This window comes from Desmodus rotundus, chromosome 4 (assembly GCF_022682495.2).
Source record: "Desmodus rotundus isolate HL8 chromosome 4, HLdesRot8A.1, whole genome shotgun sequence".
NCBI lineage: Eukaryota > Metazoa > Chordata > Mammalia > Chiroptera > Phyllostomidae > Desmodus > Desmodus rotundus.
The window spans coordinates 118,512,707-118,523,734 of NC_071390.1; the positions used below are offsets into that span (position 1 = coordinate 118,512,707).

The window sequence follows — 11,028 nt, forward strand, 5'->3', positions numbered from 1 at the left end:
CTCGTCTCCCTGCCACTTGGTGAGTGATGATTACCATTTTCTCATTGTCTTTCAACTTTTACTATTAAGGTTTCTTCTTCAGATTTGTGGTTGCTTTTTTTCAATGGTTCGTTGAATTTTAACTGCCACTTATTAAGCATTCTCTAAGTGCAGACTGATTACATAATATTTGTTCCAAACTTTTTAATAGGAATCTATAATGTTCTCATTTTTGTTATGAAGATTTTGACAATTTAGAGGTTACTTAAATGTCCCAATTTTTGGAAATGAGAAAAGCCCATTGGAGCATCAGTGCCTCTAGTAGCTTGTATGCTCCTTGAAGGGAGATTTATATACTCAGAGATTTATATATAGTAATTTATTATTTGTTGAATGAAAAAAAATAAATCCCAAGTTAGTTCTGTTCACTTGCCGTCTTTTAATTTTCATTAAATTGCAGGTGAACTACTAGAAAGGGCTTTCCGAACATATATAAGCCAGATGACATTTGGAGTGGCATTTCTTTATATTTGTTTTGAATGAATTTATGTAAAGAATTTAGGACAGTCTTGGCTCAGTATGGTTTATTTATTTTACTCTTATTACCATTTTAAAGTGTTAATTTATGATTTATATTTATATAAATGTTAATAATACCCACTCCATAAAGAAGAAAAACGAAAAAAAAAGAATTAAATCATTTTCTTGACTCCTAAAGCTGTTTTTCTCTTGTGAGAGCACCCTTTCTTATTCATATCACAGATTATAAATTTTTTCATGCCTTTTTTATTACAGAAACTGTGCTTTCTGTTTCTGAACATGATGGATGGCTCCCGCTCATTTGAAAGGTGACAATGCGACATTAGTTTGATTTTCTGTAGGGCTGTAATGATCTCTGCTAATGGCCTAAAGCAGTAGATTCAGATGAAAAATTAAAATGTTTACTATCCTTTCTCTGTATTGTGTAAGAAGAGTTCCACAGAGAACATCATTTTCATCGAGGGTGATTTATCCTCTGTGCTTTATTTTGCTGTGAAATTCCAAGGGTAGACACACTTCTGACTTTATATACAGTTTCATCTCTTTGAGAGGCAGAAGAAGTGAAATAACCTCTCAGGAAACACAGAAAGCAGACACTTACTATATGAAGCAGTTTGAACTATTCAACATCCACAGCTAATTCTGTCATGCTTTGCTAAAATAGCGCAGCGTTTAAATACCGGGGGAGCAATACACTGGTAATGACACCATTTCCAGGCAAAGAACTTAGAACAGGTATTTAGTTTGGATAGGTTCATTATGAATATCCAAGCATCCTAAAAGCATTTCAGACTAATGCAATTCAAAGAACTTCATCTGGAGTGTAAGGCATATATACCTATTCTAATCAGAACTTGATATGGAAGGGCCTTTTCAAATGAAAGTTTTCTTATATGGAAAAACAACTTTTTATTGGGTTACTAATATACACATATAATTAATTCAACTGTGTTATCCACTTCACTCAAAGTTATGAAATAACTGCTGTATGCCAGGCATTTCCTTAATACTAGAAAATTCTAGAATAATAAATAGGCCAAGTTAAATGTGTTATTACATTAGAGCCCACAGACAAATAGAAATTTTTTAATAAAAATTAAAGTGATAATTCTCATTGTAGTTGACTGTGTTACTGACAGCAACAAAAAATGAGTTTTGATCTGGAACATTTTTTCTTTTGTTTTGTTTCAACCGTGGTATGGAAGTGTCCAATGTAAGCATGAAGTGGTATTAGTTTATAAAATGGAAAGTGTAAAAAGGAATACCTAGGATTTAAAATGAATCAACTCTTGCTGATTAGGTGATAGAAGCCACTTAACTATAATGTAATCAAATCATGAAAAACATTAATTTAAAAAGCGATTTTTATAAGTTTTTAATTTCACTTTTCCTGTTGCCTCCCCATTTTTGGTAACAAATTAAAAACAAAATGATATTTTAGTGGAGTTTACTAATTTTGTTTCTTTGCCTTTTATTCTTTTAGGGCAGTGGTTTAAATGAAATCATGCAGACTATGCCTTAGTCTTGCTATAATGGGTTTAGGTGGCATATAGTGGGTTTATAATGGGGGAATGCCTAATATTTCCCAGCTTTAGTTTCCTCATCGATGCATGGAGATAACCTTAGTACCTGTTCATGTTATGAGAAGTAAATGAGATAATGCACATAAACTCAATGCAATAGAAGTATTCAATAGATATTATTTACTTAAAATCTTTACTTTTACAATGGTATGGCTCAAGCTGGATTTTAAGGAAAGACAATTTTCACTGGGGTTGAATGGGCTGTGTCAGATCCGTTAATGACCAAACTGCTTTGAAATATGCCCTTAGAAGAATTCTGTTTTATTCCATGAACCAGGTAACAACAGGCAATTGTAGGTTCAGCTAGCAACATAAGCTACTTTTGTTGTGAGTTGAAATGAGGCCCTTCCACAGGCCATGAGGAGAGCATTCAAAGGATCCACTCACGGGAGATTGTGTTGTGGCCCAGTTTATTTCAGTGGAAACAGAAGGTGCTCCCTGGGTTTCCAATTTCCCATCTCTGTCCACCCCGCCATGGAAAACCAGGGCCAGAAAGAGAGTCAGTGTGCAGAGACCCTGTACCATATTAAAGCTCATTCCTTCAGACCCCCACCACCTGTTGTGGCCCCTGCTAGCTGCTAGACCCACACAGCCGCGTGCTCCCAGGCAGGAGAGAATTCGTGAACATATGAGGTTAATGCATTACCTGGTGGGAAAGAGAGAGAGGATGGGGGAAAGAACGGGCTTCTTTGTTCCCCTGGGATTATATATTTTGAGCTTGGAAAAGACCAGAAACTTTTTCAATAGAATGAATCAACTTTCCATGTTTTAATGGTCTTTTGATAGGTTTATACCCCCTACTTAAACTGACAGACCTCTATGGTCTAGCACCTCCCTCTCTGCCCCCCAACAATCCAGCACTGGAGGGGAGGGGCAGACCCTTGGAGGGGTAATGCTATAACCCCCTGGGGTGTGGAACTGTAGCTTCCTGATGAAACAAACAGGCTTATGCTCCCCAGTTTATTAAGCTCAATGTCTAATTCTCTTCTTTCCTTTATTAATAATTGGCTATGTATGACAGTAACATTTTTACTCAGAGGTTTGGGTCCTCAGGATGTATTTACTTCGAGTCCACTGTATTTTTTTCCCCAGGAATGAAACGTAGATTTGTGAATTACTGCACTCTGCCAGAGCAGTTCACATTTCAGGTAGATGGGATTTCTCACCTACTTTTTACCTCTCATTGTCATTTCCATTTGAGATAGGTTGTGTAGGAATGTTGGAAGCAGACGAGGGAGAAAGACAACAGAGCTTTAGTTATATTTGATTTGTCCTGAGCGTTCTTAAGTCACAAGAAGATGAAATTTGAAGCCATTGTTTAAGGGCTGCATTTCTGAACCATCCAGCTCCTACAAACATGTATTGTAGAGAGACAATGAAAGCAAAAGCTTTGCTTATATTGTTTATGTATTAAAGGTGTTGCATAATTTTCTGTTTTTATGTCAGATCATCTTTAAAATTCTGCCCACAGGATGTTAGCAAAATATTTTTTTTAAATATTGCATCTGCACCTCAACTACTTTGTAAATATCAGGGATGTCTCCAAAGTTATTCCCGGTTAAACCCCACTCTTACCAGGTGGAGAGGCACTTGGTTTTCCTAAATGTTATTCCCTGAATGCCGATTTGAGGGTTTCTCTTCAGATAAGTTCTTGAGTCCTTCAAGACTTGAACTCTGAACCTGTGGAACTGCTAAGATTGCACATGTGCCTATCTTTGCAAATTCTGCATACAGGAATTTTCCACTTCTACAAATAACTGTTTATTATTAGTAGTAGCATATCAGGAAGGAGGATTTGGGCACGGATATGAGTTGGTTGCTAACAGAGCCTGTGTCCCCGTGGTTTCAGGGCTATGACAAACAATAGATTATATTATAGACACAAAAGCCCAAGTATATCAGAACCTTTTCTCAGGTTTGTGCTGCTTTGCAAATACTGCATAATTAAGACAGTAAGAGATATGTATGTCTGGGGAGTTCTTTCAGCATGACCTTGAGGATATGAAATTAGTTCACCTTTTTAATGTATATGACTCCAAAAATCTCTTTATGAAAATAAACTGTAGTGTTTATTTTTGGTCGGATACTAGGATTCCAAAACTGAATTTACTCAATACGTTCCTATGAGAAATGAATGCTTAAATACGAAAGTGCTCATTGATAGATCAATTTCATATTAATTTAATGTTAAACTGGTACATACATTGTGAGGATAAGACAGTATCCAAGCTATATTGTTCCAAAGGCTGCCTATGTTTGCGTCCTTAAGATGCTGTAGTATGCTGTTTCTAGTATGATAGGATGGTGCCACTGGTTGTCAGTGGATCTGAAGTCCTAGTATGCACCCAGTTTGCCAGCACCAAAGCTATGTTTGCTGCAGCTAAGCTCTGTTGGCCTGGGCATATGTGACATGCCGGTTAGAGATAAGTACTCTATGGTTAGTTGATTAGGCAACTGTCAGTTTATTGGGCTTTAAAACTAGTTAGGGGGAGAAATCTATAAAAATTTAATTCTCATAAAAATTTTTACCAGTCTATACTCATAACGTCTATGTATCTACTCATCTATATATCCTTTTTTCACTGAGTACTTGTGTGTGTGTATAGGGGCCCCCCAAACCCAGAACTTATTTATTAAAATTTGTGTATTTATTCTTACATGTTTCAACTTCAATCACCTTCAAAGTACTCTCCATTTGATGCAATACACCTATCACGATGTTTTCTCCACTGCTCGAAACAGTTTTTGAACTCATCAATAATGATGCCTTGAGTGTTTCTGCTGTTTTTTGTTTCATCTCTTCCACGTTGACAAAACGTTTACCTTTGAGGGCTTTTTTCATCTGAGGGAAAAAAAGTCATTCAGGAGAGATCAGGTAAATAGGGAGGGTGGGGCATGGGGTTGGTGACATTTTTGGTTAAAAACTGCTAAACACCCAGGGAGGTGTGAACAGCTTTGCTTGGAAATCACACATCATTTGGGCAAATACATTGAAAGTCTTCAAAACAATTCACTGAAGCCAAACACAACCTCTGACAACAACGCCAACTGGTACACTGATACAGATGGATTCCTCGAACATTCATCTAGTGGAGAAGGCATGTAATACAAGGGGCCCACCCTCCAGAAGATAATTCTTTTCTGGGGGGGTGTTGTGAGGTATGTATCAAAAACACCTTGAGATGCAAAATTAATCATTAATTTGTTTAGTGGGTTGCTAAATTGAACCCAAACAGCAACACAATAGTGCAAGAAAAATATGATTTATTTGGGATTTGAACAATCTGTTCTTCCTTTTATAAGCCACTTTTATTCATTTGCATTAACAGTAAAAGCAAAACCAAATTTTTTATTCTGTTTAAACCTTAGGCCAATTCAATCATTTAAGCAATGTCTTCAGATCGTCTAAGTCCCTTAAAAAGTTTTATAAGTATTCTGTCTTGTAGAAGATCTTGTTTGGAGTTTGAGTGATCTTAGCGTGCATGGAAGAGATGTGTCACTAGGTAGAAAATGACCCTTGGCTCATATGATCTCCAGAGGTTTCTTGTCCACTTACTGGCTGGGTGGTCTGCTGGCCACTGAAGCTCAAGCTTACTTCTGATCAGCTCTTTGGGCTTGATGAAAATCCTAAGGCATTGTCTGGCTCAGCAGGTTTCATTTGGGCTCCAGCTGGGGATAGAGACTCCTTGATGTGCCTGGCAATGAATTGCTTTCAGCCCCAATTTGGGTAGTCTCCTCTGTAGCTCTCAAGACACAGCTATCTGTTCCCCAGGTAAGTCCTCCACATGGTTTCTCCACTATTTCTGGGTCCCATCCAGTCAGATAGACAGACGGGGACCCAGGACTCTAAAATTTCAGAGTGTCAATCTGGTTGCAACCCCTGGACTGCAATGACTAAATTGATAGGTCTGTCTGAAAGCAGGTGAAGAGACAGCCTGAAATACAATCTTTCTGAAGATAAATGAGGGTGAAAGCAGAAGGGGATGAGGTGAAGATGGCAAAGGAGTGCATCATCTTTGCCTTTGATGTTACGCACACTTATTCAGTGCTACTCACTACACTTAGTCAAAATCTTGGAGTGGGAAAATTGGGATACATATGAATAACGATTTAACGTCTATTTCTTTCTCTTTTTTGTCTCCCACTACAATCCAAAGCTTGAAATGCACAGGTCAAAGAGGCATCTTCACCTTGGGAGCTTTCTTTAGAGAGAACCCCATTAACATTGATTGTTTAAATGCTAATGAGCATAGAACAACATTTAGAATTGTTTTTTCCAAGACGATAAACTCCCATGCACAGCGCTGTAATTGGCAACAGAGAAACAATACTGAATAAGGCTCCTGTGATCACTCTGGTTCTCATACTTCGGATTGTTCGGTGCAGCTCTATTACAGAGCTTGGTAAGGAGCTGGAATTGCTCCCCTCACACTTTCCTCTCAATTGCTAGGAGTACCATACAATGAATGAGAAGTCAAAATCATAATTGGAGGACTAATTTTTTTAATTTTAAATCTTGGTAATTTTTATGAAAATTGACAGTGACATATTGTTCTATCCAATTTCTATTTACCCTTTATCTTGTTTACGTATCAAAAATACCTTTTTCAGTTACAATAACTTCTGAAACTACCCAGAATTGTGCCATACCTCACAGGCTAATGACACAGTCATTTAAGAGACTGGCCTCATGATAGACATTGGCTACAAGTTCATGGGTCTATAAGTTACCCTCACTTCTGACCAGCTGGGTACAAATCTGTGGGTTCCCATTACATGTCAGTTTTGTTAATTAGCTAAAATGACACACAGAAGTCAGGACAATGCTATACTTATGATTCAAGTTTTATTATAGCAAATGATACAAATCAGAACCAACCAAAGGTAGGAATTCATAGGGTAAAGTCTAGAATGGGCCCAAACACAGAGCTTCCTGTTTTCCTCTCCCTGTGCATTCCTGGACAGCATTAACTCCTGACTACAAAATTTAGAGAACTGTGAACTAGGGAACCTCAACCAAGCCTTTGGTGTCTAGAAGTTTTATTGGAGTTGAATCACATGTTACTCATCTGGTTCACCTTTAGTTTCCAGCCCCTCCTGGGGGTTTGGTGTCCAGTTCCTCTGAGATCGTAACAGGTATGCCTGTTCCAGTTTCCCATGATGAGTCATATTGTAAGACTACCTGTTGGCCAAAGCAATAACAGAGACATTCTTATCAGGCAGGATATTCCAGGGGCCTAGGTAACATCTCTCATCAGCTTAAGGCAAATGTCGGACTTCTCTTTGAATAAAGCTTTATCTTCCCTAGACATAAGGATCATTTTATAAACAAATCCAGGGACTTCTATGTCTGTACTTGAAACCAAGCCTGCACTTGTAAACACACCTGAACTTGTATACCAGTCATTACTTGCCTAGAGTCTCAAGTAATTTTCTGGCTAACTTTTATCTGCTTTTACTTCTCCATGAAAATAATATTTCTCCACATTATTTGTTTGAAAAATTCCACTTTATTAATCTAATAACATATTTGTAAACTGTTTTTTAAATTGAATTATTATATATTTGTCAGTATCACTAACCATAGATATCTTTAGAGTAGTTTATTGTCTTTCACGAATGTAGTTTCATACACAATTATGAGCTACTTGAGGACAGGGATTATATGCCTTCTTTTCACTTATAATTGTAATGACCTCAGGAGTATGTGTTTTATATTGTTAATAGGAAATATTTATTTGAGTGTAAGTGAATACTCAATTAGCAGGAAGATGACATCAGAACCTATAAAAGCATTGAAATGTAACAATGCTCAAAAAACTTTTATGGTTAAAATTAACCGACTTATTATAGTGACCACAAGTCACAACAAAATGGGAATCCAATTGGTGATAAACAGTGAAAACTCTTATCATAAAAAAAAAGGCATCATGGAGCTTCCAGGTTAGTGAACACGTGGAGTGTGGGGAGAGTAGTGTGCTTGGAGAGGACAGGGAATTTCCATGACCCTTCCCACAAATATTATCCTGTGCATCTCTTTTTCTGCCTGTTCCTACATTCTGTGCTTTTATAATTGGATGATCTAGTTTAACTATCGATCAACACATCACCTTACATCTCACGGGTTTTATGAATTTTAAATTGGTTTGATGAAAGAGCATGCTATCCACTGGGAAGAAGAGTAGGTGGTACTGTTTACCCAGAATTGATGATAACAGCTGGCTTTAGCAATTGGATCTTAAATGCATTGAACGTAACTGTTCACATAAGAGATGTATGTGTGTTCCTTGCACCAACTTTTAGCAGCCTTACATCTATATCTACTTTCCTGCCTACAGGAGAACTTTGGAGCCAAGGAGCAGGACTTTCAGATGCTTGTTTTACTGCTTTTATGGGAGGTTACAGTTCTCAGTCAGTAACTGGATCCTTTGATAATGAGAGCATGACTATGTTTTCACTTCAGTTCACATACTACTTGTGGGTAAAGCTGTTAAAACTGAATCTGTTTTTTGGACAGTGCTGCTGCTTAATTTCTATATTGTCTCTGCTTGTCTCTGCTTGGGGTGTTTACTATCAACCTTTTCCCACTGTATGCATTTGTGATGCAGAGATACAGCAAAAGAGTCTACATAGCATATAGCACTTTCTACATTTTGGGTTTAATATTATCTATGCAGATACCCTTTGTGGGATTCCAGCCAATCAGAACACGTGAACACATGGCAGCTTCAGGTGTGTTTGCATTGGTGCAAGCTTCTGCTTTTTTCCACTGGCTGAGAGACCGATTAACAAAACAAGAGCCTGAGGCCCTTTTCTTTTGGGGTGTATCATTAACTGCATGTGCTGTGTTCCTTAGTGTCATCTATTTGATTTCTACAGGTTATATTGCATCATGGAGTGGCAGGTTTTACTCACTGTGGGACATGAGTATGCAAAAATACATAATCTGATTATTGCATCAGTGTCTGAGCAGCAACCTATGACCTGGGTGTCTTTCTTCTTTGGTCTACGTATTTGTGTGTGTACCTTCCCAGCAGGACTACAGTTCTGCGTTAAAAATATCAATGATGAAAGAGTGTTTTTGCTCTTTGTGCAACCAGTGATGTCTGCTTTGCTGGAGGATTGTGCGGCTGATGTTGACTTTGACTCCAGTCGTCTGTATGCTGTCTGGAATTGCCTTCTCAAATATTTGTGAGCACTATTTGGAGAATGACATGAAAGGGGAAAACCCGTCTGTGGAGATGACAAAAGAAACTGAGGAAATTCATGTGATAAAGTAGGTAAAGTGAGGAAGCATGGGACTGAACAAGAAAATACTAGAGAGGGATTAGGTCCTAATGTAGAAAGCATTGTCACAATATTGATGCTGATGCTGTTGGTGATGTTTGCAGTCCACCGTTCTTGGGTCACAAGCAATGCCTACTCCAGTCCAAGTGTACTCCTAGTCTCTTACAATCATGATGACACCAGGAATATCTTAGAGGATCTTAGAGAAGCTTACTTTTGGCTGAGTCAAAACACAGATGAACATGCCTAAGTGATGTCTTGGTGGGATTATGTCTACCAAATTGCTGGAATGGCTAAGAGAACCACTTTGGTGAATAGTAACACCTGGAATAACAGCCACACAGCACTGGTGGGAAAAGCTATGTCTTCAAATGAAACAGCAGCCTGTGAAGTCATGAGGAGTCTCCATGTAGATTATGTATTGGTTATTTTTGGATGGGGTCATTGGCTATTCTGGCGATGATATCAACAAATTTCCCTGGATGGTTAGGATAATTGAAGGGGGACATCCAAAATACAGTCTGGAAAGTGACTATTTCATTTCACTAAGAAAATCCCATGTAGACAAAGAAGAATACTCTGCTTTATTGAATTTCCTTATGTATAAAATATCATATTACAGATTTGGAGAAATGCAGCTGGATTTTCATACACCCCTAGGTTTTGATCAAACACATAATGCTGAGATTAGAAATCAGGATATTAAATTTAAGCATTTGGAGGAGGCTTTTACATCAGAACACTGGCTTGTAAGGATATGTAAAGTGAAAGCACCTGACGACAGGGAGACACTGGATCACAAACCACGAGTCACCAATATTTTCCCAAAACAAAGTATTTGTCAAAGAAGACTATGAAAAGGAAGTATGGCTACATTAAAAATAAGTATGGTTTTTAAAATATGTTTTATTGACTATGCTACTACAGTTGTCCCAATTTTTCCCCTTTTGCCTCCCTTCACCTGGTACCCTCATTGTCTCCAGCAATCCCCTCCTTTAGTTCGTGTCCATAGGTCATACATATAAGTTCCTTGGCCACTCCATTTCCTATACTGTTCTTAACATGCCCCTGCCTATTCTATACCTGCCAATTTGTACTTATCAATCCCTGCACCTTTTCTCCCTCTTCACCCTCCCAGCTGCTAACCCTCCAAATGATCTCCATATCTATGATTCTGTTCCTGTTCTGCTTGCTTGCTGAGTTTGTTTTTTAGATTCAGTTGTTAATAGTTGTGAACTTGTTGCCATAAGTTTGTTTTTTAAGAAAAAAAAATATAAAGACTGTTCAGGTTCTTAACTTGAAGCAGCTGTTCTAGTGAAGTCAGGTCTATACCTTTAGCTCACGTCATGTTTCACAGCAATAGAGTGCACAGAACCATCACTGATCTAGGCTAATGTACAAGATTTTAGGCAATGCATGATTAAAAAAAATAGAATTGGCTTACTGAGAACAGCTGTTTTTGATTTATAATGTGAAGCAAGATGGAGCACTGCTATAAATGTCTAACAGCAGATTTTTTTTTTTTAATCAGTACATGTTATCCTTCAAATCTGAGAATTTGGACTTATTGCACCAAAGAACCCTCTAATTTGATCTGTGGCACATGCGTACTTGTCAATGTTTTTATTCTTTTACAAGA

General features: G+C 37.8%; 2 pseudogenes; one reads left to right on the forward strand and one right to left on the reverse strand.

Moving 5' to 3' along the window:
• LOC112320878 (AN1-type zinc finger protein 2B pseudogene) overlaps positions 1–7,271 on the reverse strand; it is a 29,928-nt pseudogene extending 22,657 nt beyond the window's left edge.
• A 1,039-nt stretch (positions 7,272–8,310) lies between these two features.
• Positions 8,311–10,287, forward strand: LOC112320868 (dolichyl-diphosphooligosaccharide--protein glycosyltransferase subunit STT3B pseudogene; annotated as a pseudogene).
• Positions 10,288–11,028: the final 741 nt, after the last annotated feature.